The 27,783-nt window shown below is 39.3% G+C and overlaps 1 protein-coding gene and 1 pseudogene across 2 annotated transcripts in view; one reads left to right on the top strand and one right to left on the bottom strand.

Annotated features, from left to right (window-relative positions):
• scube1 (signal peptide, CUB domain, EGF-like 1) overlaps window positions 1-27,783 on the bottom strand; it is a gene marked incomplete at both ends in the record, with an annotated part of 184,741 nt that overhangs the window by 46,461 nt on the left and 110,497 nt on the right. The gene's annotated exons all lie outside the window — the stretch shown is intronic.
• LOC310941750 (E3 ubiquitin-protein ligase TRIM47-like) lies at window positions 17,431-18,709 on the top strand (annotated as a pseudogene). The gene has a single exon. The product of its transcript is annotated as an E3 ubiquitin-protein ligase TRIM47-like (transcript).

The raw sequence follows: 27,783 nt of genomic DNA, 5'->3' as shown, positions 1-27,783 counted from the left end.
GAAGTATCTTTTTACGAAACATGAAATTTCTTGAGAAATGTACGTGCAATTTCAACAATATTATGCCTAAATTTACCGTGTACAGATCACACTGGATCTATAAAGGCACAAACATTTAGTCACAGGTATCTGGAAGTGAAAAATATTTATTTTTAACAAATTCATCCTGTGGGCCGGATTGGACCCTCTGGCGGGCCAGTTCTGGCCCCCGGGCCGTACGTTACTATCTGGATCAGCACATAGATTTATATCTATATCGATTGTCCCGGTGCATCGGATCAAAGGGCCAAATTTTTGTCCCAGTCCACCCCTGACCAGAGAACATTCTCTCTCTTTGAGCAGTTCACTAAAAAGATAAGCTCATCTGATGCATCTGTTATTCCCTTAATTGGAGCACTAAAGCGTCTTCTACACAAAGGTTGAGACCACGGAGTGAAAACAATGAAAAGTGCGCTCTGCTCTTAAGAGTCTGTCACCAGGTTTTATTAATATCTACTCGGATCCCCTGCAATTCATCGCGACTGTACGCGATCCTTAGCAGTACTTAGTACTTAAAAATTTTAACATGAACACCTCCGCCACCCTCCAGGGCGGAACTGCAGCAGCTATGAGCATGCACGATTCATTAGCAGCCTGGACACAGAGTTGTGAAGATGTCCTCTCTGCTCTGACTGTAGGCTTGGACTGCGGAGTTTACAGTGCTTTGGGAGATGATCCCGGCAACACACACCACTTGTTGAGCACAGTAACTACAGAGTGATATGTGCTTTCACGTGAGAGTCTCCAAACACCACAAAAAGTCGGCAGATTAAGCGATAAAGTCGCCATGTTGGCAACACAACTCTGTCAGAGATGCATGCGATTCACAAGCTGTGATAGCGATCCGCAACAGATGACAGACAGGAAGCTCGGCCAATTACTTTATTCGGTCCAAATATTTTAATCGTTCATACTTTTACATAATAATATGATCATTAAATAATGATGAGTTTCAAAACCTGGTGGGTTTATCTTACGTTTTAGAGTGCCATACGCTTATTAGGAGCAATTTAAGATTACAAAAGAAAAGTGTAAAAATGCAAGAAAGGTAAGTATAACTTAAAGCTGCACATACAGAAATGATTCAGTCTGCATTGGATATGGAGAGCCCGCTTGGAGACCAAGACGCGCACGGTGCAGGAGGGGTGCGCAGAAAAAAAAGGGCCGTCACTCTGCACCAAATGAGGGGGCACGACCACCTTTTTATTTATGTTGATCTTTTTTACATTTAAATGTGACCAGCATTGCATGGCTTGTTTTAAGATCCACTGGCCAATTACTTAATTAGGATTCAGTTTATGTGAAAACAATTGATATTTTTTATTTTAATTTCAAGAGGGTGTCTTTTTGTAAGACTATATTTGAAGTTTAAGTACTGTTAATAAATGTCTTACAATAACACATAATTGTCATAATTTCAAATTTCCTCTCAACTTTTAAAATGAAAAAAAATAAAAAATACAACACTTGCAACTACTTCCAAACTACTGGCATAGTTGGCATAGTTTGGGCTTGTTTTCCTTTAAAGTCTCTTATATTGGTTGTCGCAGGTTGCTGATTTTTTTTTTGGCTTGTCGTTAAAGTGTAATTGCTTATTTGGGCTCCATTAGTTGTCAGGCAGCTGCAGGGTCCTTCATTTTTTTTTCCATTTTCAGGTTTTTATCAAAATCACTGCCTTTTGTGTTTGAAGTCCACGTAAAATGAAGAAAAAGTTTGTCTGGAAAAAATACTTTAGCGAATATTAAACATATCTAAGTTCATTTGAAACATTACATATTATTCACTATTAAATGCTCACTGTAAACTTCTAAATTCAAAACGGTGGTTTTGATCATCAAGAAAAATCAATTAATTAAGATTTTAGAATTTATTCACCTCAGAGGACTAAACAAATCATGTCTGCACTAATGTGAAGGGTGATACTGAGATCTTGGTTGCAGTATGTTGTCCGGTTCTGGCTCAATGCGCAAGACATCACACAGGTTAGAGTCACTTAGGGTGCTTTCACACCTATAGTTGGATTGCTTTGCATCAGTCAGAAAATGTTACAATATAGCAAACAGAGGTGGGTATGGTTTGCTTTCACATATGCATAGTTCTAAACTAACCAAAATATACCGCAAAGACCATCGGCACCGGAACCAGACCCCCGATTAACACCGGGCACGTCACCACCGCCGTAACGCAGTGTGGCAGGCAACAACACTGTTCACCTCTATAGATGTATATGCTTGACAACATATAAATCATGCAATATGTCAAACAACTCAAAGATGAGTGATAGAAAAAGCGCTGCACATAGATGCGCTGTGTGAATGGGTGAATTTCAAAACTGTCATGTAAAGCAGCTTTGAGTGGTCATCAGTACCAGAAAAAATGTCTGGATCAATGTCCACTCCAGCTTTTTCCTTACTTGTGGCATTATAAGGATAAGATATATATATGTCTGTCAAGTTTTGCGCATATATCGATTGATCTCTTTGGATTTTAACTGCGCAGTGAACACGTTGAAACCAGCACTGGTCCCGTTCATTTTTGCTGCATCTTTGACTGTCGTGATGGCACTGCAAGCAAACATATTTCAGGGAGATTCTAGAACAACCTTTAGACAATCCACATTCACTGAACCGAAACCTTTTTTTTGATGAAAATTAGTTAATGATTAGAGCCTCTGGGCTAGTAAGAAAAACATTATATTCTTTTTAAAACCAATTTCTCAATAACACATTAAAAACCACCAATGAGCTTGAATTGAATTTGCTGGCAGTCAAAGAGTGACCTTCAGGAAAATAATTTTTCTTCCATGGTAGAAAAATGAATGTGAACTCTTCACTGTGCCGGCTGCTGTGGAGGAGGAGGAGGAGGAGGAGGAGGATGTGGGCTAAATGAGAAGGCTTGCTAAAATCCACCTGGGCCAAAGGAAACAAGGCCTCCCCTTCCTCCACCCCCTGTCAGCTCCTCTGTGAGCCGCAGGGCTGGATTCAAGAAGTTCACTGTTTGGAATGAGAAACCTGACTCCAGCAGAGACCCCATTGCTGCTGAGGGGCTCAGCTGCCTGATTAAGACCTACTGACCAACCTGATTGATCAGCACCGTAGATTCAACCAATCCATCTTGACAGAGTTAATGAGGATGAACCTCTCACCCCAGCACCCAGAGGTCAAGCACAGGGATGTGGTTATGTAAGAAGAGGCTGGTGTTCAGGTCTCCATGAGACAAAAGCAGAGGTGGAATAAAAAAGGTTGTAACACACCAGGAAAAAGGATTGTATCTTCATTCATTGTGACTTGCTTGTGCAGCTCATTTTCTCCAAGCTGTGCACAGTGAAGAGGAGCTGTGTAGTTTTACCAAATATTTGCAGTAAAAAGCAATTAAATGGAATGCATTTGCTGAAACCCAAACCTTTGCAAATAATTATGGAGTAGAGTGGATCTAGGTTTCTTGGAAATGTTTTTTTTTTCATAGCAGGGTGTTGCTGGTGCAGAAGACAGACATCAGGACAGGGGGGAGTGTGTATTTATTCAGGTATTAAACAAACCAAATGCTTGATTCTTTTTAATAACACACGCTCCACGGGTGCATGCGGGCCAAGGGAAACTCTCAGTTTTACACAACAATAAAACTGCCAAAGATGCAGGTCTGCTTTTGGTCAGGGATGGGGACTAGAGTCATGTAAAGTGAAGGGATTATTATAGTCTGATGAGTGTGGATGCTGATAGGCAGCTGGGACACCTAGGCTACTACAAAGAGAAGCTTTGGACCCAAGGGACCCAACATTACTATTACTTAAAAAAATAAAATAAAATAAAAAACCTCTATAAAGTAAAAGTCAGCTTTGTTTGTCACTTTCTTCACATGTACTTGACATACAAAGGAATCAAAATTACGTTTCTCACTGTCCCATGCATAGACAAGTATTCAGACAAGACAAGACAATATGGGACAGGACAGTACAAACGTGCAAAGTAAAGTGCACAACAAGACAACAACCAAAACAAAAAAAAAACAATAAAATGAAGTGTAAGTAGCTTCAGGCTTATACTCTTACTGGTACTATAAGTAACAAGATATAAATGTAACAATGTAACAATGTTTCAGTAGTGTACTGTGAAGTAGCAGCCCAGGTTGTTATGTGTAAGTGTTGGTAAGGGTTTCCTTAGTCAATGATAATAATAATAAGTATAGTAAGTAATAATAAGTAAGTAATAGTTATAGCAGCAGTAATAATAGTTGCAGATGTGTTCAGTTTGCATAGTGCAGAGGTAGTCCAGCTGAGGTAATAATGTTCTATGGGTCAGAGTTTTCAGTGGGGGAGGCAGATTCTTAGACTTCTGCCAGTTCGGTAGAATTTAATTTATAAATTCTGTAATTAACAGAAAACATATAGTTTGACATATAGTTCGACCTAGACTGCTGGAAATTCTGTGGTGAACTTCCACTCACTCCCACTCACTCTCGCACATTCAGGGTATGAATATGACTTTATTACATGTTATTAACCTTCTTCTTTCTCTCCTTAGTTTGTGCCTTCCCTTGCTGTTCTCTCGCTTTCTGTCCTCATCATGTAGGCTGCAGGATCCTGTGGGAAATAGATAGTTTTTCTATTCCCGTGGGGGGTTTAGTGTAAGGCTTTCTGATGTTGTTAAAGATAACAATTAACCAAAAGTCAAGCTGTGAACAAACAATGGATTGTAAAAGCAGGGGTCGGCATGAGGGGCACAGGATGACATGTGTGGGTCATAAAGAAAGTGGGTTGTCTTGTTGTAACTTGCTTTGATGTGACTGTATATATGTTTGAGCTCTCTGAAGCAACTTGAGAGAACATTTAGACCAGCTTTGGTGACAGAGTCGCTCCTTCATGCATGAAGTAAAGACACGATTTAACCAACACCGATGACTCCAATGAAATTTCTTTCACATTTTGGCGACGAGGATGGGATGGACGTTCTACTGCTCAGGGCCTGAGTTCTGACTGAAGGTTAATACCGGTAAGGAAATTTCCGCTCCACCAAGGAGGACAGGAATTCCGCCTGAAGTTAGGATCGGGTGCTGACCAGCGGACGCTCCATCTATTTAAAAGTGAGTACGGTGTTTTTTAAATCTTGTTAAAACCTAGGTGGACAGTCGTAATTCCTTTGTGGTAGCTGTCCGGATGTTCTATAATTCCTTTGTGGTATGAATGTCGATATATTCTATAATTCCTTTGTGGTATGAATATTTGGTCTGGTGTAATTCCTTTGTGGTAATCGGGACCGTCTCATGTAATTCCTTTGTGGTATTGAGACTAGCTTAAGCTTTGAGAAAAAGAAAAAAAAAAGGATCCAGATAAAAATAATAAGAAAAATAATAAGAAAAAAAAAAAAAAGAAAAGAAAAAGAAAAACGTTTGAACTGCAATAGTAGTTGCATGATTATAAAAATTCCCCACTATAATAAAATGGGCGTGTGAATGTAATAATAAATATAAACTTTGTGACAACTTATTCAGTGTCTTAATATCCTCTGTGGATATTACGAGGGTGCGTTGCTCGGAACGAATGTGTCGTACAAACCATCTGGCTGAAGAAGTTATCCAAAGTTAGTGTATGTTTGATAAGATCCAACCATATTCGTATGGAAAGATCAGGGTGTGTGAAAACAGTTTGAGTGAAAAATAAGCCCATTGAAAGTGAAAAGCACATCCGTTCAAGTGAAATAATAGACAACATGGGGAACAAAACGGGAAAACTCAAGTCAGTCTCTGATCCTCTTATGGGTCCTTCTAAATTGATGGCAGAGAAATGGGGTAAAAGTGTTGTTGAAGATGTTCCACTTTGGCACCACTTAACTGAGGAAGTATTTCATAGATCCTGTCATTCAGTCGCTCATAAAACAAGGTGCCATTGTGGAATGTCCTCATTCACCATGTAACTCCCCCATCCTGCCTGTAAAAAAACCAAATGGGGGGTGGAGACCAGTTCAGGATTTAAGAGCCATTAATGATGCTGTACAACACCCAGCCCCAACTGTGCCAAATGTTACAACACTAATGTCACAGGTTCCATCGGATTCTTGTTGGTTTTCTGTAATAGACTTGGCTAATGCATATTTCAGTATCCCTGTTCACCCTGAGTCACAGTTCTGGTTTGCTTTTACTTTCAATGGTAAACGATATACTTGGACGCGAATGCCACAGGGTTTTTCCTCTAGTCCTACTTTGTTTGCAATGACTGTAGCAGAAAACCTGTCGCATTGGCAACCACCATGTGGAAGTACACTTGTACAGTATGTTGATGACCTCCTTGTGTGTTCACCCACAAAGGAGGATTGTAGACAGGACACAGTGTCTCTACTTTGTTTTTTGGCAGAAAATGGTCATAAGGTGTCAAAAGACAAGCTGCAGCTTATCTCACAATCAGTGAGGTATCTAGGCCATATAATCACTCCGGAAGGTCGTAAATTGGGTCCTGAACGCATTCAAGCAATCTTGGATGTTCCAAAACCACGAACAAAAAAACAGATGATGACCTTTTTGGGCTTATCAGGTTATTGTCGTCCATGGATTAGAAATTTTGCGGAGATCTCCCAACCCATGTATGACATCACACATGGGGGAAAACATTTGGCCATGACTGACTTGTTGACTTGGACTACTGAGGCAGAGACAGCTTTTACTGACTTGAAACAAGCTTTATCTACCTCACCTTGTTTAGGACTTCCAGACCCGACCAAATCCTTTAATCTCTTTGTTTCTGAATGTAATGGATTTATGGCAGCAGTTCTCACCCAGTCCCATGGTGACAAACAACGACCAATTGGGTACTATTCAAAGCACCTCTCCACTACAGAAAGAGCAATGGTAACATGTCTTAGGGCTGTAGCTGCCGCTACAGAAGCAGTTTTGGCCACAGCTGACATTGTGGCTATGTGTCCTTTGACTGTTCATGTTCCACATGCTGTTCATTCTCTAATCCTACAGGCTAAAACAGCTCATTTGACTCCAGCACGACTTCTGCATTGGCAGAATGTCTTACTAACTATGTCACATGTCGTTTTGAAACGATGTACTGTTCTTAACCCTGCAACTCTGCTTCCTACAGCTGAAGATGGAGAACCACATTCTTGTTTAGAAGTGGTTGACATTGTATCAAAACCACGGGATGCATTGTTTGATACACCGCTGTCTAACGCTGATTCTGTTTTCTTTGTAGATGGTTGTGCCATGAGAAAGCCAGCTGATGGTTCATCTTGTGTTTCCTATGCTGTATGTAGTAAACAAGTCATCATTGAAAGTGCCAGACTGCCTAATAACCTGTCTGCTCAGGCAGCAGAGTTATTTGCATTAACCCGTGCTTTCATTCTAGGAGCAGGACAGAATATTACAGTATACACGGATTCACAATATGCTTTCAATGTATGCCATAACTTTCACACCCTGTGGAAAAACCGTGGTTTCTTCACTTCAACAGGAAAACCTATTGCTCACAGACCACTAATCATTAATCTCTTGTCTGCATTACTCCTCCCTGTTTCTGTAGCAGTATGCAAATGTAGAGCCCACACTGGTTCTAACGACCCAGTGTCACAGGGAAATGCAAAAGCGGATGCTGCTGCTAAAGAAGCTGCTCTTGCTCCTGCATCCCCAATTTTGCAAATGCCCCTAACTGTCCAGGATGATCTTTTTTCCCTCAATGATGTCTCTTTGCTTCAAACAGGAGCTGATGCTGGGGAGAAAGCATTCTGGAAGAAAAAAGGGTGCAAAAAACTCCCATCTGAAGTCTGGGTAGACATAAACGGTCTTCCAGTTCTTCCAAAATCTATATTCCCTTTTTTGGCTAAATTGACCCATGGTCCTGACCATGCGTCAAAAGGAGGGATGTTAGATATTGTAAATAGACTATGGTATGCGCCAGGGTTTTCAACATTTGCTGAAAACTTTTGTAAAAAATGTTTGATTTGTGCTACAAATAATGTTGGCAGAGGTGTGCAAATGTCTGTATCAGCACATCCAAAACCTGAAGGGCCTTTTGAACATTTGATGATGGACTTTATTGAGCTCACTCCATGCAAGGGGTACAAGTATTGCCTTGTAATTGTTGACATGTTTTCAAAATGGATTGAATGTTTCCCATGTAGGCATGCAACGGCTGTTTCCGTGGCAAAATCACTCTTAAAGGAAATAATACCACGTTGGGGTTTGCCTTCCAAATTGACTAGTGACAATGGTTCTCATTTTGTGAATAGTGTCATTCAAAGTCTATCAGAAAGCCTTCAGATAAACTTAAAAACACATTGTGCTTATCATCCAGCCAGTGGAGGTGCGGTAGAAAGAGCTAATCAGACCTTGAAGACAAAATTAACTAAATTAATGGCTGAAACACAGTTGCCATGGGTTGAGGTTCTACCCCTTGCTCTCATGTTCATGAGAGGGCGTCCACATAAGACAACTGGATTATCTCCTTATGAGATTCTTACTGGGCGTCCTATGCGGATGACAAATACTCCTTACCCTCAAAACAGGCTTACTCTGTTAGGAATGGATGATGACATGTTAAGATATTGTTGTGCACTTAACCATGTTCTCAAGCTTATCTTTCCGAAGGTGAAAGCAGCCCTTCCTGATCCTGCAGTAGCTGAACTACATAACATCCGGCCTGGAGACTGGATAGTGGTTAAGGATCTCAGAAGGAAGAGCTGGCATCAACCCCGGTGGTTAGGACCATTCCAGGTGCTGCTGACAACTCCAACTGCTGTCCGAATAGCTGAGAGGGATACCTGGATCCATGGAGCCCATTGCAAACCCTTCCCCGGAGATGCCTCATCCAACAGAGCAACAACAAATTAACCGAGGAGTATGCTGCAAAGCCTTGTTTGCAGTTTTCTCCATTGCGGTTATTACCGCAATCCTTGGAGTCCAAGGGCCTGTCATTTATACTGATACTTTGACACCTATTCCTCCTCCGAGGAATGAAGACAGACTGTCAACATTAAGAAAGCACAAAGACACTGAGGGCAGAAGCGGCATGGGTGTGTCACCAATGCAAAATCAGGACATAGAGAAAAAACTCACGACCATAGAGAAACTCATCCGAAAAAAGAGACAACTTTTTGAACAGACTGATTGGAAACCATGGAATTTCAATGCAAATGAATTACTGGATAATTCTAACCAAAAAAATAGTTGGTATTCTTTCATCGGATGGATAAAAAATAAGGTGTATGGCTCAAACACTACAGTACTAATTGTTCAGAGTCCTCCAGCAAACTGGCATTCTTTGTTCCAGCTGGAGGTAAAACACTGTCCTTGTTTAGATCCTGTCATTAGTTTAGTACAATATTATGCTGATTGTCCCCACATGGACAATACAAGTCGGGAAGTGTGTAAATTTTCTCACCATGGATGGTATACAGCGACGAAAAATCTCTATAACCATACGACATATCAAGCGAAAATGTATCTATCTTGTGTAGATTGGTTTTGTGATAACATGTTTCCACAACCTTTCCCTTCAAATTCCACGCATGCAGAACCAACTGAAATTCCTAACAAGAGCACACGTCTTTCACATTCTATTTGTTTATGTTCAAATGGTACAGGTCAGTTCATGGGAGTTTCACATTGTTCAAACCCTGTCATTAGTTTTAAAAAGAAACATCAATTTAAATCTGGTCCCATTAAAATAACATTTAGAAATAAAGAAACTGTGATAGTTAATGAATCTCTTCATGCTCCTGCATATAAAGGTATACCTCCTATGGGAAATTTTTATTGGCTTTGTGGAAATGAGGCATTTTTGTTTTTACCACCAGATTGGTCTGGGTGTTGTTATTTTGTTAATTTGACTATTGCTAATTTAGCAATACTCCCAATAACTCTAAATCAAAATTCAAACCCTATGCACGTTCATAAAAGAGAAATGGCACAGTTTTCCACCCTTTCATCATATCATTGGCGTATTTCATTGGGAGAAAAATGGGGCATCGGATTACTGCCTTGGTATGGTGTCACGTTTCTAGCTGATCATATTGATAATATTACATATTCAATGTCTGGTTTTGCTAATGAAACTATAAAAGGTTTCCAATATTTAGCTGCAAATGACAAATCCCATAGGTTAACTCTGTTAAAACACGAAATGGCGCTTGATTATATTCTGGCAAAAACTGGAGGTCTTTGTCTGACTTTAAATTTAACAGGTGACTCGTGTGTTACAGTAATCCCTGATAACTCAGATAATATTACTAGTGTGATTACAGCATTGGAGAAGATCCGTGACTCATTTGGTCCTTCTGAATCAGCAGGTTTTAGTTTTAACAAATGGTTAACTGAGCTATTTGGTCCATGGGGTGCAATGATTGTTCATGTGTGTATTCCTGTGGTAATTATGTTTGGTATAACCCTTTGCTGTTGTACTTGTGCACTCACTTGTATGCAAGCTTTTGTATACAGGTGGATAGGGGGAGTTTTGGGAGGTGACAGAACACCATTGTATGTAAAAGTATCTTGTGAACCAAGTAAGGACTGCGAATCAAATTTGTGTCATGACATGTCAGAATGGGCCCCAGGGAACCCATATAGTGAAAGTGATTCAGATGAAGAAATGGTATGAATAGAATTGTTTTTTTTTTTGTTTTTTTTTTCTTTTCTTTTATGTTTTGTTTTGTTTTTTATTGTTGTTATTTTTTTTCTTCTTCCTTTGTTATATTCTGAAAATCCAAATTTAACCTAGACTCACATGTTTGCAGAGTATAGTCATAGAAAGGAGTTAGTTGATAAATCTATGTGATTTCCCAAATAAATTGAGTTGACACTTGGTGTCAAAAGAGAGGAATGTGGGAAATAGATAGTTTTTCTATTCCCGTGGGGGGTTTAGTGTAAGGCTTTCTGATGTTGTTAAAGATAACAATTAACCAAAAGTCAAGCTGTGAACAAACAATGGATTGTAAAAGCAGGGGTCGGCATGAGGGGCACAGGATGACATGTGTGGGTCATAAAGAAAGTGGGTTGTCTTGTTGTAACTTGCTTTGATGTGACTGTATATATGTTTGAGCTCTCTGAAGCAACTTGAGAGAACATTTAGACCAGCTTTGGTGACAGAGTCGCTCCTTCATGCATGAAGTAAAGACACGATTTAACCAACACCGATGACTCCAATGAAATTTCTTTCACAATCCAGATCCAGTTTTGAGGCAATTTGAGGCTGTGGAGTTAACTTTTTGTATTTTTCATCAATAAACTCTATTTATTTGACCTTTTTGTGTATTTATTAAGTTACTTATATGAATGTGTTAGTTTGGTATTTATTTATGGGAACCAATGTAATCTTGTAATCTAGTTTGAGCTAATCCATTTTTTCCCCATTACTTAATAGTACCTGCTCAATGTGTCATCTATGCACATAAACACACACACAAACACACAGTCAACAGCCAAAACGCACATTCTTAAATAGAAAATCTGTTACATAGAAACTATCTGTTGTTCTGTCTCTGATTAAAGAAACAGGACATGCCTTTTTTATGCTGTGTTCACACTGGATGCGATATTTCACATTACTTCACGTCTGTCACGTCATCAACCAAAGAATTGTTGCACTCTCTCTTGTGGAAACGCCATCAGGGAACAATACTTTTGCATGATGAGCTCCATACGGAGCACCTGAAGTAAACGGTGAATGGTGTGTATGCAGCATAAAACATTGGCAGGCATTGAGCTGTTGCCATGTAAATGGTGTTGTGGAAATTCTCTGTTGCTTGATGTTGTTATATAAAGAAATAGAGACTGCAGGTTTTTATTTCCTTACAAAGAAAGGTCAGTCCTGCACCCGAGCTGTGTTGTGCAGAAAATAATACCAGGACATGTGTATACATTTGTTTACAAGTTACACTGTCTCATTGGACTTCAAAGGGCATTTTGATCTAGTAGGGTCCCTGGCTTTCACACCTTGCTGGAAGTGGCCTCCCATACACCCCATTGGGTCCCCAAGCAGGAAGACATTTAAAAGGAATCTAAATTACAACTACAATGGCTAACTACTTTTAGCACCTTAATTTATGGATTAAAATATCTATATGAATTAGATATTTGCCTCAAGTTAATTAGTTGAATAGGTATACCTAATAAAGTGACTCATGAATGTAGATTACAGCAAAATGCTATACATATTACAAAAAGACCTATTATACAGTATAACTTGAATATGTGATTGAACATGGGTGTAAACCTGAATTCAGTCTGCTATAATATGAGTGGAAGGAGGAGGAAACAAACACAGCAGCTTCTACATTACAAGTGAAAGTGAATTTTGAATTGTGAAAGTCTGTTAGCTCAAGTCGACATCAGTGTGTTTGTGTTGCAGTAAATATACTTTGGCAGCAGCAGTGGCAACGCTGGTGAGTACAGTTGAGCAGCTTAAATAGTATTAACACTAATGTATCTTTACTGTCAAATGTGTCGTTGAGTGACTATGTATAACTGCTTTACCATAGAGTCCACCAACAACAGGGTCAGATGTAGAATTCCGAAACATGTAAGAAACTTATTCCTGAAAATGTATTTTTGTGGAGTTATAGCAGTTAACAGGTTTTCATCACTTATATGCCATTCGACGAGACATGAACATGGCTTGATGGCTGATATGGTCACCAACACTGCTATAAACTCAAGCTCTCCCCGTACAGTGCAAAGAGAACCAAACCAAATTCCCATGATCCCACACTGCTTCCGAACATTATCAAACTAGATATGTTGTGTTATTACTTTGATTGAAATTACATTCTGACACTTTATAACTTACACTCTGTAAAACTTTGTGCTACTAAAGGCTACTGTAAAAATGATCATGCTTGAGTCTAAAAGGTGTTGTGTCTTTCTGAAACACTAGAAAGCTATGTTACTACTTTGTAACTTTGTGTAAATATAGCGCCCTCATGAGTGAAGTTAAACCCATTGTACATCAACGGATATAGCTTTTCTCTTCTCACAAGCATGCATTTATCAAATGTACTTCAGCATAATCTACCAATGAACAAAAAATGAGTCATACCGTTTTTATGAGTCCAATATTGCTGCAAAGTACAGTACTGGTGAAATAGGGAAATATGAATTGTTTTAGCCAATCTTGTGGTATATCAAGTTTGACTTTTTCATGTGTATTCTTCCCTGACATAAACATGTAAATAAATTAGAGCCATGCAGTTAAGTGCTTCATCTCACATCTTTTTAACTGATAAAGTAAATTTGACATAAGTGACCCGCCACGGACCAAGCGGGAACAAGTCGGCAAAGCGCAAAACGAGAAAAAACAGGAAAACATTTTTTTTTTTCAAAATTAGGGATTTCCGTTTTTTTCAAAATTACACAAGCTGAAGTTTTGAAGAAGTCACTACATGCTTCAAATCACAGTATTGTGGGTCTTATAACCATAAACTTTGTGTTTGAATTAAGGTTGTTTTATCGCTGTGAATCACTCCGAGTTTGGGTGTGGTGATCTCGCATTCCAGAGCTTTTGTTGCTTTTTCAGCCAATCAGCTGACGATCACGGAGAATACACATGGCTAATTAATATGCACGCTCTCACTCAGAGAGAGCGAGGGAGGGGGAGAGATAGTCTGTCCAGCAGTTATGTGTGTGTGTGTTCGCTGTGTGTTCGCAGTGTATGTGTGCAGTGTGAAATTAAATCATGATTGTGATCAAAGCTTTGTTGAACAAAGGAAGAGAAAGAAAACCGGAGAATAAGTCAGCTGTGGCACAAAGACAGAGACAGCAGAGACACGGCTGGTGTGTGGACTGTTAGCATTTTAAGCTAGCGATCTTTATGCTAACGTGTTAGCAGACTTCATCGTCACAAAAACAACAAACAGATGATTATTCAGCGGCTGAAAGAGAGCAGGACAGACACGGTAGTTGTCTGAGATGATGACGTGACGCCAGCACCGCGCTATCTCCTATCTAATTGGACTTTTGGAAGCGAACAGACGTAAAACTGCGACGAAAAGGAAGCACGCCTGGACCTCTTATCTGATCGGAGGCACTGAAGTCTGCCGGAATACCTTTCAGTTTCTTATGGGGTGAGTTTTCATTAACGTTGTTTATCTATGTTATGTTAGTGTTCATTCAAAGTCACATACAGACGCACATAGGGACGCTGTATTTAATAATCCACTGTGCGTTTCATAACGCTGTTTGGCTACATTGTTGTTAGCTGTGCCTGCTTAGCTCGCTAGCTCGGCACTCGTATTATAAGCTACGATCATCTGATCGATATGTACGGGAGCATATGACCTCTGCTGTGCAAGAATAACGTGTGGATAACACACTTCTGGTGCGTTTCAGAACGTTATGTTGCCATAACGGTTATTAGCTATACTAGAGATTGGCTAGCTCACTATTGGTGTGTTAAAAATAATACCGTAAGGGGAGCATGTCACGGCCCTCTTTGAGATTTTGTACACCCGCAGGTTCAGTTTGATAATTCATATGCTTTGAGACGAAACTCCTGTGTTCGAAACCTAACATTGCATTGAATGATGTGTGAATGCCACATCTTTGCATGCATGAATCACACATGTGATTAACACAATGTGTGATGAACGTGTTAATTACACGTGCGATTCATGCACATAAAGGTGTGGCATTCACACATAATTGAAGCAATACTACTGATCAATCTGAATAAGTGCCTGTTAACATGAACCATGATCTGAAACAAGTATTTTTTTTCAGAATCCTGGGCATAAGGATTGGCATGTGAAGTTGCTGCCAACCCATGTATCCAAGGCCTCAGTGTGGCGTCTATACATGAGGTCGGCTAAGGCTCTTGGTATGTGTAAAAATTGATTTCTATACAATAGCCAAATGCTTATATTGACCAGTAACACTATGAGCCATTAGAATGAACATAAACATAATATTTGTCTTTTCAGGTGAACGTGCAGTTTGTAAATCAAGCTTCAAAGCACTATCGTCAAGTAAAGGGAGCAATGAAGTCATCAGCTACATGCATCTTTCTTCAGCAACTTTGGAGTTGGAGAAACAGATGTGGATCTTCATTGTGACAACTGCAGTGGACAAAACAAAAACAACTTCATGCTCTGGTACGGTGCCTGGCGGGTTGAACACAAGCTTCACTCCACGCTCAGCATCCAGTTCCTGATTGTTGGCCACACCAAATTTGCCCCTTACTGTGGCTTTGGACTAATCAAGCAAGCATTCATGAGGACCAGAGTCAATACTTTGGCAGACATCGCTCAGGTTAGTTCATTTTATTAGACTGCAATATGTAATGTGTAAAATGTGATATTTTTTTGGAAAAGTAATATAATTATTTTCATTGTGGTTCTTGCTGTCAACAGGTAGTGGAACACAGCTCTCCTGAAAGTCGCCTCAATATTCCGCAGCTTGTTGGAACGGCAGATGGCAGAGTGATAGTAAAGACCATCGACTGGCAGGCACATCTGAGTCCCTACTTTCGAAAGCTCCCACAGATCAAGAGTTATCAGCACTTTAGGTATTTAGATTCAAACTTCTGCAATTTATAAATAAAAAAATCATGAATGGACATGATAGTGTTCCATTTGGACAGTGAACCATGTTTTAAATATCCTGTTGTGTGCTTCTATTCTGTCACAGCTTTGATGCCAACAGACCAGGTGTGGTGCTTGCTCAAACTCACAGTGATGCAGAGCCTATCGAGTTTCAGCTACTGCGCAACCCAGGAGTTCTGCCCCCTGTTGACAGTCTTCCCGTCCCGTACATTTAGCCCGCATATCAACTGTGATGGACAGAGTGGGTACAGCCACATTGTGGGGGAGGAACTGTTATTGAAGATGATAATATAGTCCATGGTCTGGAAAATATTGAACTCTCCTTCACACACTTAGATATATTTTATTTGATATTTGAAGTATGTATCTATCTTTCACCTTTCTTGTTTCTCATTTTTATTCAAGTGCTTTTTGTAACAGAAGAATTTCCCTCTGGGGATCAATAAAGTAAATTCTGATTCTTATCAGTCCACTGAAGTACTTACAGCAAATAACACTACATTGACATGAACTACATTCATTCCTTTTTGTTTTCAAACTGCTACACTGTTTCTGTCCTGTGGGCTAACAGACATCAGATGTCACTGACAGCTAGACTGGGTGGGGGGTTGTGACCATGTTAATGTGATGCAAATGAGCAGCTATTGGCCTGGCTCCTCAAGAAGGTCAAAATCTTTCAGGCTGAATTTCTCCCTAAAGCAGTTTGAGGAGTGCCTACATTCAAATGGCCACATCTTCTTCAGAAATTATCAGATTTACATGTGTTTGACATTGTTGGAAAGCTTAATGTTGTTTAATTATGCATGTTGAACATTATCTAAGCAGTACATGTTGAAAACAATCTATAACTAAGGGAATTTGGGCAAGGAGTGTGAATTGTGAATACCGTGATGAGAAGATATATTATAGTAGCATAGGAGGTTGTGGTAAGAAACTGTCCAAACCTAGTCTAAAGACATGTACATGTAATATTAAAGGTCACATAGAGTGGTCCTGTTGCACATATATGTTAGTTATGGAGGTCTACTTACATTTAACGTAACTTTTTTTTATGGTCAAAAACCTCCTAGTTGCTGTGAACGAGCCGCTGTTAGTCAGCCGCAATGTTTCAGAGTGAACTTTCAACCCCAGATAACAGAGTCTTTTGATTGGCCAATACTATTCAGCACATCTGCTCTCAGAAGCGCAGCTCCCCCTTCTGGAGCGCTGGATGCACTGCTCCTCATTATCAAAACATTGTTTTAACAGTGTTTAAAAATAGCTTCTTCACAACTCCCCGCCGCAGTCCCTTTTATGACTTTGACCCAGAGTCAGAGCCAGAGTCAGAAGACACTGTCGCTCGTGAAACACCTCCACAACGGACGTTATTCTTCTTCTGCGGTTCAATGTACTCAACCGGATGTGCCCGGACTAGTGCCCGGAGCAGGAGGATCTGCTGTTCAGGAGAACCGCTGTTTACGCAACTATTACGGGATTTTCAGAGATCTCGCTGAGCCCCGAGATTACAATAAACACAGCGTTCTCAGCGTTGGCTGAACTGTTTGTTTCAAAACTTCAGGGCTTCATAAACAAGGTAATGACGCAGATACACACCAAAAAAACAGCGGTAATAGGAACTTCCGGTCTAGGTCCGCTTTAAGACAGTGTGTGCATCCATCTCTTTTGATGACACATTAAAGAAATCATGCATGTGTTACATGTCTGTTTTTCAGATGGTCACAATGTGTGCCTTGTAGTGTGAAATGCTGATACTAGTTTTGTATTTTGAACCTTTAAAAGAAGAGCTTAGCATAAGGGGTTTTTACATTCTGTTTATATAAGCTGCTTTAAACACAGTTCTTCTTTTTCAGATCTTACATGTTCAGAAATGTCTTCAGCAATCCTTCTACTGTATGAAGATCGGTTCTTGTGCTACATCTGTGTGGATGTGTTAACTGATCCAGTCACTTTACAATGTGGACACAACTTCTGCAACAAATGCATCAATGAACACTGGAATGCAAAATCCCAGTACGATTGTCCCACTTGTAAACAGGTTTTCCAACAGAGACCTCAGCTGAAGGTCAACACTTTAATTTCTGAGATGGTTGCTCAGTTCAGACACGAAGCTGAACAGAAAACCTCCAGCAACTCAGAGCAAGACATTATCAAACCAGGAGAAGTTCTGTGTGATGCCTGCACTGTGACAAAAAAGAAGGCCCTGAAGTCCTGCCTGGTGTGTCTGGCTGCCTTCCGTGAGACTCACCTGGAGCCTCATCTAATGGCTCCACGTCTGAAAAGACATGAACTGATCCACCCTGTGGAGAATCTGGAAGACAGGGTGTGTAAGAAGCATGGAAATCCACTGGAGCTGTTCTGTAAGACGGAGCAGACAAGTGTCTGCATGCTCTGTCCTGTTTTGGATCACAAGGACCATCAGTTTGTTCCTCTGAAGGAAGAATATGGAGGGAAGAAGGTAGAGCTGATGGAGACAGAGACTGAGCTTCAGCAAATGATCCAGGTGATAAGAGTGAAGATTGAGGAGACCAAACACTCAATGAAGATGAGTAAAGATGATGCAGACAGAGAGAAAGCAGAAGGTGTCCAGATCTTCACTGCCCTGAAGGAGTCTGTGGACAGAGGCCTGAACAAGCTCATCAAGGAAATCGAAGACAAACACACATAGGCAGCGAAAGAGGCTGAAGACATCATCAATGAGCTGTATTATGAAATCTCTGAGCTGATGAAGAGGTGCATTGAGGTGGAGCACGTCTCTCTCTCTGAAGACCACCTCCAACTCATCAAAAGCTTCCCATCCCTCAAAGTTGTTCCAGCCACCAAGGACTGGACAGAGGTCCGAGTCTGTCCACCATCATATGAGGGGACTGTGGTGAGAGCGGTAGCTCAGCTGGAGGAAAATCTCTTTAAAAAGGCCAAGGCGCTCAAGGGTCCAGCAGTTTGCGGTGGATATGACTCTGGACCCTGACACAGCACACAATGAACTTTTCCTGTCTGATGATGTAAAACAACTTTATCATAGTGATGAGAAGAAGAATCTACCAGGCAACCCAGAGAGATTTTCTCCTTGTGTAAGTGCCTTAGGAAAGCCGAGTTTCTCTACAGGCAAATTTTACTTTGAGGTTCAAGTTAAATTAAAAACTGATTGAGATGTAGGAGTCGCTAGATCATCAGTCAATAGGAAGGGAAATGGAAATGAGTACAATGCATTTGCCTCTACTTCAGTCTGTCTCTCTCTGATATCTCAGCCTGAGAAGGTGGGGGTGCTGATGCTGCAACTCTTATCTACTCCTTTACTGGCTGCTCCTTCACTGAGAATCTTCACCCTTATTTGAGTCCATATCTTAACTCTGGTGGTAAAAACTCTTCCCCTCTGATCATATGTCACGTGACTCAAATTGTCAGTCCAACAGGGGCGGCCGGTGTATAGGGACGATTTGGACGATGCCCTCCCAACAAGGAGGAGAAAGACTTTTTTTTTCCTCAGCAATTCCAAAGACCTTTAGTACTAATATTCCTTTCAGTCGTCTCTGCCAGCAAAGGTAGTTATTATCAGTGTTCTAGACATATTATCTGTCATTGTCCAATCAGAATCGTCAGATTCAAGTCAGTTTTATGGTTCCGCCTCTTCTGGGGCGATTTGACTGACGTGAAGAATCGCCCAAAAATTCTCCGATTGACTCTCATGTTAAAAACTTTTTTTTTTCGAAAAACATACCCTCCAATGCATTTTTTATGAGGATTTATGTGCATGCACTAACGTGCTTACGTCATATGTAAATTGAGCAAAGAGAGAAGGGGATAACTTCTCTTCACTTCATGTCTCTCGATAAGTTGTTCGTCTCTGCTTGCGGCGTTCTCAGCGAAGCGAAGCTCACCTTTTTAAAAATACTTATTTAATCGGTCCCAGCCTGAACGGATAAGTACACGTAGTTTTACCAGTGCCACGGAGTTCACGCTCTCATACGTGTTAGCTGTTTATGACTCGTAGCAGCAGACAGCAGTCATTTGAAGCTACGTTCGTTAGCTTGTTTGCTAACATTGTTGATGTTTGTACGGCTCAGGGTTTAACTGCAGGTTAAACTTCACGCAAATCAGACAATCGGTCCGTTTTGTGTGAGAGAGTATTGTAAGATGCATTTATCATCACATCTAAAGATCAAATTCTGCACTTTCCTTAACACTTAATGAATAATTGACTGCATTATCTTGTCATGTATGTGTGTTGTATGTATCTGGTAAAGGTTGTGAAAGCTCTTGATCCTTGGTCAGTTAATAAATACTTGACTTAATGTGCTGCCCCTGTCTTTATGTGGTTGCTGGACACATCTTGTGTCCTGTTTAGCTGTTTTACATCATACATTAGATTCATGTAAATAATATTTATATCCGCGAGAAACGTGCACGGATATTATGGAATCTGCGTCCGCAGATTTTAGCCGTTAACGCGATAACTGGAAAGGCATTTGAGATTAAATGTTCTTATTTTTTTTGTGGGTCACATACCCCCTGTAGATTATCCCTATTGATTTTGAGCTGTCTACCATTATTATTATTAATTAGTTAATTAATTAATTAATGATATAAAAAATATATTTTCGCCTGTATCTTCCAAAGTATTGCAGGTATTGGCTTCAAATTTTGCATGGGCATCACATACCACCTGTAGATGATCCCTATTGATTTTGAGCTGTCTACCATTATTATTAATTAGTTAATTAATTAATTAATGATATAAAAACCATATTTTCGCCTGTATCTTCATCTATCTCAACAAGGCAGCTCATTGCCTGTAGCAGCCGCGGTCAAAAAGATGGTCTCTCAAACTGATGGTTCACAATCTTTTTTTTTCCTTGCATGTGAACACACCGTAAGAGCTATAATGTGAACACAAAATACAAAACAATTAGAAACTCTTAACAGCATGTTTTTACCTTTAACCTTTTCCCATATTAATTGCCTTAAATGAATTCCCTTGAACCCTTAACCTTTTACAATCTCTTTAGACTGTGTCCCTTCTAACCATATCTGTACAATAAATAAATTGCCTTTCACTTCATATAACAGTTAACTTAAAGCTTGAAATGTGCTAAACATGGATTTACAGAAACGGAATAGCACCCTCTAGTGGGTGAAACGTTATCACTACACGAAGCAGATAACTCGATACCAACCTTGTTCCCTTATCAACCGGGTGCTGATGAACCTTAAAGGTACAATATGTAGTATTTATGGGTTTATAAAACCCAAAATCCACTTTTTTATACATGCTCTTGCATTGTCTAGTCGCTGTATAATAGTTTTTCTTTCATTTTCGTAGTGTTTCAAAAAGTCATGTTAAATAACATGACCGCGGACCGCGGTTGCATAGCAACTGTTAGCAGCGAGACGCCATGTTTCTACCGGAGCCTGTAAGGACAAACGCGAGAGAACAAAACAAGCGTCTCTTTACTTGTAGCGGAAGTCCCGCCTCCTCTCTCTCCGCTTCGTCTGCTACGCCAGCGGTAGCTCGCCCTCTCCCTCGCCTCACGAACCTCATCTGCTGACACGGAGAAAGACGACGAGGACGACATTTGACCAGCTACGGATACCGTAGCGCTCAGGGAAGGGAGGGGGTGAGCAGAGCAGCAGGTCTTTGTTGTAAATTTCAGCCTCTCCTCTAGATGGCACTATAAACTACTTATTTCCCCTTTAAGCAAAAAAAACTACACCTTAGTTGCTTTACTTTGACCTTGTTCAGAGCATGTGTTTCTTTCTATCAACTTTGCAGCATCTCCCTGAGTTATGTCAGTTACTTCCGCTTTACGACACTTTGCAAGTTGTTTCAAAGTAAAAGCATGAGCACTATTGTTTCAAAATAAAATAGAGACTTATAAACATGACATTTGTAACATGGTTACTACAGACATGCTGCCGATAAATGTCGTTGACGGACAGGGATTTCGAGGTAATAACCACCCATGTGGCAGCAAGTTATGAGAGGAAGAACACTGAGTTGAAAGCACAACTTGCAACCGCGAATGTGGCCCTCACAACAGACTGTTGGACTTCGTTGAATACAGAAAGCTACATCACAGTTACATGTCACTACATTGAACCGGACTGGTCTACTAATGTTATTGTGTTACAGGTCGCATTTCCCAGTTTAAAGGGGATTATAAATGCTGCTAATAGTCCATATGTGACACCTTACTTACTTTTCAGAATGTATTTTATTTATTTTATTATGTTGCTAAGAGAAAGTGCACTAATTTATTTTCATGTTAAAGTAGCCTATATAGTATTGTATTCTTTTCAGGTTTATTTAGCACTTATTCATAATATTTATTACATTATAATATAAATGTATTAATCATTATATAAAAAATAGTTAAGCCTCCATTACTTTATTAATGCATTGAATGGAAAGTTTGAACATATTGTATGCTTTTTCATGTAATTTAATAAACATAGTGTATGCTTTTTCATGACATTTGGACACTTTGAAGATATGGCAGGTGTGGTTAGCATTTTAATGTTCATAATATTTAACAAGGTATAATAGGTTAACTAGTTTTATTAAAAACTAGAGAGAAATGTATGAGTTCAGGTATTCTGTGTTCAATATCGAGTTTGTATGGATACTTTGAACATGTATAAAGTGTAGTCAGCATTATATCCTTTTTTTTTTTTTTTTTTTTTTTTTTTGTCAGCATTATATCCTAATATTTAACAGTTATTTTGTTGAATTTATTAATAATTAATTAAAACAGTTAGTGGCAGGTGCGAGTGCGTATACTTTGCGTAGGCTAGTTGTTTATCAAGTTGCCATCTAGTGGACACAGGGAGGACTGTTAATCACCTAACAAATTGATACTGTCTTGCTTTATGCACCTATTGAATGGGTCACCTTAATTATTATCAGAAAAAATTGCCCCCCCCTGAAATTTTCTTCAGGAGCCGCCACTGCAGTCTAAACCAGTTACTTTATGTGAAAAAAGAAGTGGTTAGAGTGAGAGAACTGATGATGCCTGCTTTTGTTTGCATCTATGTTTTATCCACACAGAAATGGGCAAAACACACCCCTTGTGTTTTTAAGTAGACAACCAATTCGCTACTTTGGGAAAATAATGATGATGTCAGAGTCAAACTCAAATGCAAGTAACTGGAGTCCAATTCCATACTGTCCCTTATAAAGTGAACGGATGAATAAAGTGACATTGTGCTGCAATGCAGACAAAGGGATGTTTCAGTGGCTTCTTCTTATTTACAGCACACACAGCAATTTTGTATTCCTTGGAGAGAAAAAAGTTTCCGGTCTTATTTGTGGCTGATGATCCAAGCTTTCCCGTTCTATTAAAGCCTTACACTAAAACCAACTACTGTTATAGCAACATCTGACTGTACACATTATACCTGTTCCAAATAATTGTCCTGCATCCATTTCTCATCTGAAAACAAGTACAGGTCAAGTGTAAGTACTGTATGTAACCAACTACATTCATGGCACACCTGGTTGTCTGTACAAATATATTGCTTAACTATGAGAATCTCTGATCCATAGGAATGTAGAGAGCTTCTTTATTTGTTTGTTTTGGGGCTCATGTGTGGCGTTCTACAGAAGTGTTTTGCTGTGTCTTGACCTGGAGTGTGCTTAAGGTCACCTTGATTCAAATTGTTTTTTTGTGTTCTTTGGTGTGTTATTATGTAGTAATAGGTTGAAAACAAAAAAACACACACACGCACTCAGCTTTCAGCAAAGAGAGGCCTGTGATAAAACGCCTCCTCGGGTTGGCGTGTCTGTCATCAGGGAGGCTGAACCGTCTCATCTGTCAGCACAGATGAAAAGGCGTTCATCAGACTGGTGGGTTTTAAACATGACCTACATAGTTTATATTGAAATGGTTATGATAGACAGGCATGACAGGGCACATCTTTAAGTCCTAAGAAGATGTGGCGGCCAAAGATGTAGAGAGTTGCTCATGCCAAGTTATTTAGCAGAACATCAGCTCAGACAAGACCACCTGACAGTGTGGCACAAACTACTATGTTCAACAAACAACTAAATAGCATGAGCGCTGCCACCATGACTGTAATTACATGTGCCCCCCAGTCAACAAATCCCTATGTACACATAGGGCAGCCACTATAGTCTGTGTGCTGTTTAGACAAAGGTTTTTGCAATGAACTGAAGGCCATTGATGTTTGACAAATAAATAAATAAAAATAAAATAAATAACAATGTAACGCTGCCTTCCAGTAAATTGTAGAATACCTTATCTTACACAGTGAAACACAATAATGACTTTAAAAGAAATTAGCTTTGTATCAAACAAAGATTTAAACAGTCTCGAATGGCATGAATAGACAATGACAATGAAGATAAAACTGTATCTTATCCCATTATAAAGCAATTTTGTGTATAACCGAGTGACTAAATTGTCTTGCATGTTGTGTAAAATATATACTAAAAAGAAAATTCAAATTGTTTGGGGACCCACATTTTATCCCCCAGGGATCAAATCTCCACCCTCCACTCCAACAATGATTCATCATTGCCAAATGTAATTGTTAAAAATGTATATTTTTGCAATTTTAATGTTCTACAGATGAAAATTCAGATTTTTTCTGGTGATTTTGCTTACTGTAGATTGAAATGATGATACTGCTCGTATCTGTTCTTATATTTGTCTGAGATCAATGTGAAACACTTCACATCCACTGAAAATAGACTGTATTAGAGGGAAAATTATTGCGTTTATACTGTAATCCTGATACAGTGGTAACAGTAATTCTTTATAAACATAATAAATTACCACAATTAATTCAATTTAATCATAATATAAAACTCATAAGTATTCTGTACTTATATAGTGCTTTTCTTGTCTTGATGACCACTCGTTCACACCCATTGACTCACACTTTCATACTAATACATATTTTTCATACACATTCACACACAGCTGGCAGAGCCATCAGGAGCAACTTGGTAGCACAGCTGAGGATCAAACCCACAACCCTGCAGTTCAAAGATGACCCATATTAGTATCTGTAAAATAATTCTACTGTAAAGTGTTGAACAATATGTACAGAATAACTTCTACAAATTATTCACAGAATTAAAACTTGACTTTTAATAATGACTGTACGCTCAGACGACTAAGAGTCTGAGCTTTTCAGACACAAACTTATTGGTATAATTCCTGTGTAAAGATGTCAGATTACAGAGAGCAGAGCTGTTAGGGGATTAGTGAGGGGGGCTCAGTGGCTGAGAAGGAGAGGAAGACGTAAAGGAAAGAGATCAAAGAAGGGAGTAATTCAACATTACGGACTGGTTTAGATAAACGGCAACTGAGAACAACAAAAAGCTATCTGCTTGGATAGACATGTTGGTAATAAGAGTGTGGGTGTTAAAATGTCACTTTTTATGAAAAGAGGGCAGGGGAACTTCCTCACTAAGAACTCTTTAATGCTGCATCAAAATCATGGACAGGACAAACATTGTTACCCAATGTTAGCCAGCCAATGGTAGCAATAACAGTGCTCTCCATGCTACACTCTTAAAAATCAGGGTTCCAAAGAGTCCTTCTTACAAGGGCTGAGGTTCTACCTTGCAACCATTTGCTTCTGAAAAACCCTTTCCTGAAGAAAGGATCTTTCAAGGGTTCTAGGTAAAACTAATGGTTCCAGTAAGAACCATTTTGATCCAGAGAACCCTTTAAAACCCCAGTCCTGAATAAATGGTTTTAAAAGAGTTCTTGGTGGAACACTCCAAAAGGGTTCCAGGTGGAACCTTTATAAAAAGGTTCTACCTAGAGCCAAAAAGGGTTCTCCTATGAGGGCAAGCCACATTTGTGATGTATTTTCCTGGTTTCAAAGGCTGTTGCAGCACTGATGTTGAGGCATCTGCTAAAAAATATGATAGATGACATTTAAATAAATATTGACTGAAAATATATGGAACTGACTTAATTATATGAAAAAAAGTTATGATTATTGCAAATTACAGTAGAACTTACTTATATCCATATCCAACATCTGTATTTATATGTAATACCGATCATAAATATTGATAATACATTACTGTTTATATTAGATATATATTTTTTGTTTTATTTGACAGTATGTTAGTATTTTAATTTACCATGTTTTGTCACTGCTATGTGAGAAGATAGTAAAAGCATCTTTATTGGTGTGACAAAAAAAATATTGGCAACCAAAATTATCCTAAAAATAATTATCATTTAAAAGGAGAGCATTTGCATTAGAGGCATCCGTCCACAGTATCCGGGTGTTGTACAGAGGCCTTCACTGTGTTTTTAAAACAAATACAGTTAATTCAATTGTTTTCAATTGAATATCATATAAAATTAAAAGGTGTCACAGAGATACTATTAACATTTTTATCTAAGGATCTAATCAAGTACAAAACTCTAAACAGAAAGATTAGAAGATATATTGTATATCAGGACATAAGCTAAAATTAGAATTATTTATTCTTTATTCTTATTTACAGCTTTAAAAAACCTGAACTCTGTGTTTTTCAGTTATAAACAGCAGCTCTAATGTTGCAGGATGTGTGTGTGTGTGTGTGTGTGTGTGTGTGTGTGTGTGTGTGTGTGTGTGTGTGTGTGTGTGTGTGTGTGTGTGTGTGTGTGTGTGTGTGTTTGCGAGCGTGCGTATGTGTGTGTGTATGTGTCTTCCTGCCCGGTGCATATAGGTGATAGATACTGATCGATGAGCACTGCCTGCTCTGCGTCTCTCAGCTCAGGGAACTTACAAGGCCTGGGGGCTGATCCACAGTCAAATTATGTGGGCGGGGCACAGCTGCACTGCATGCCTATCCATCTTTCCCCACTCAGCTCAGGCCCAAAATGTGGGGGGGTCATTTTTTCCACTGCTATAAATGCTGGGTTCTGCCAGGACCACAAATCACCTGAGGAGACAGAGTGGAAGTGTTCGCACAAGCTACTGGGTTTGAACTTGACATCGGGGGCAGCAGACAAGATGTTGCTCCCAGCATGCAACATGCTTGTAAGGCGAGCCAAATCGTCAATGCCAATATACACCCTACTTTAGAGGGGAAATATGATGGAGCACAGGAGGAAATCAAGTGATGGTTTTATATGGGGAGGTGGACAGCTATTGTTTATTTTCATTTATCTTCTAGTTTTTCTTAACTGTGACATCTATGAAATTATTTTCAATCCTTAAACAAATGGTTATTCTTTCCTGCAACTAACATTGTAATCTTTTAAACCCAAACACTATTTGTTGCCTGTCTCTAATAAGTACCTACAATTCACTCACATGACTGTGAAACACATTAAAAAAAAATTGAAAATTATACAACTTTCATCACAGAATTCTGACTTTCTTCTCAAAGTCAGATTTCGTTTTTGAGTTCTGAATTAAGGTGCATAATGTAATAAATCTAAATCAACTGGCCATAAAATCCTTAATAATATGTCACAGAGACTCAGGAATAATATTCATATAATATATATGAACTCACCAACAACAACAGTACAGCCAAAATATTTGACTTAAAAAACAAATATTTTGCAGACTGCAAATCATATTTATGTTTTGAAATCATGTTTTGGCATGTGGCGCCACCTACCGCCGTCTACCAATCATTGCAGTCAGTAGAGTCTCAGCTGCCGAGCAACCACGGGTTGCCAGTTACATCAGAAAACAAAACCTAAAAGACCTCTGTATTTTGAATTTGAATGTAGTAACCGTTTTTGGCCACATTCTTACATATGGCACCTTTAAATATCATAATTCTGACAGAATATCAGAATAATAACTTTTTTCTCAGAATTCAGATTTTTATCTCAGAATTATTTTCAAAACAAAACAAAAACAAACAAAAAACATATGGCTCCAAAGAGCATTACAAATAAAACAAAACATTTTGTCATTTAATTTAGAAGACTTGATGTTTTCGTCCTAAAGAAAATGAAGAGAAATTTTCAAGCCAAGAATAAATTACGCCGTCTTCAAAATATGTACATTTAGAGCACAACTACTGTATTTACTGCAGCTACAGCTGGATGGTGCTGTCTGTGAGTGTGTGTGAGAGACGGAGTGAGAGAGAGAGAAACAGTGGCCAGTGTGGGCCTCACTGTTCAAACATCTCAAAGTTTGCCGACGTGTCGTCTGCCTGCCAGGCCTGAGACAGTTCTGGCTCCAGGATTTCACACACCTACATGCCACATTCTCAAACTGCCTGATACTC

Source organism: Microchirus variegatus (genome assembly GCF_963457635.1).
Source record: "Microchirus variegatus genome assembly, chromosome: 20".
Classification (NCBI taxonomy): Eukaryota; Metazoa; Chordata; class Actinopteri; order Pleuronectiformes; family Soleidae; genus Microchirus; species Microchirus variegatus.
The sequence above is the reverse complement of the archived record's forward strand: the minus strand, read 5'-3'. Positions and strand labels throughout refer to the sequence as shown.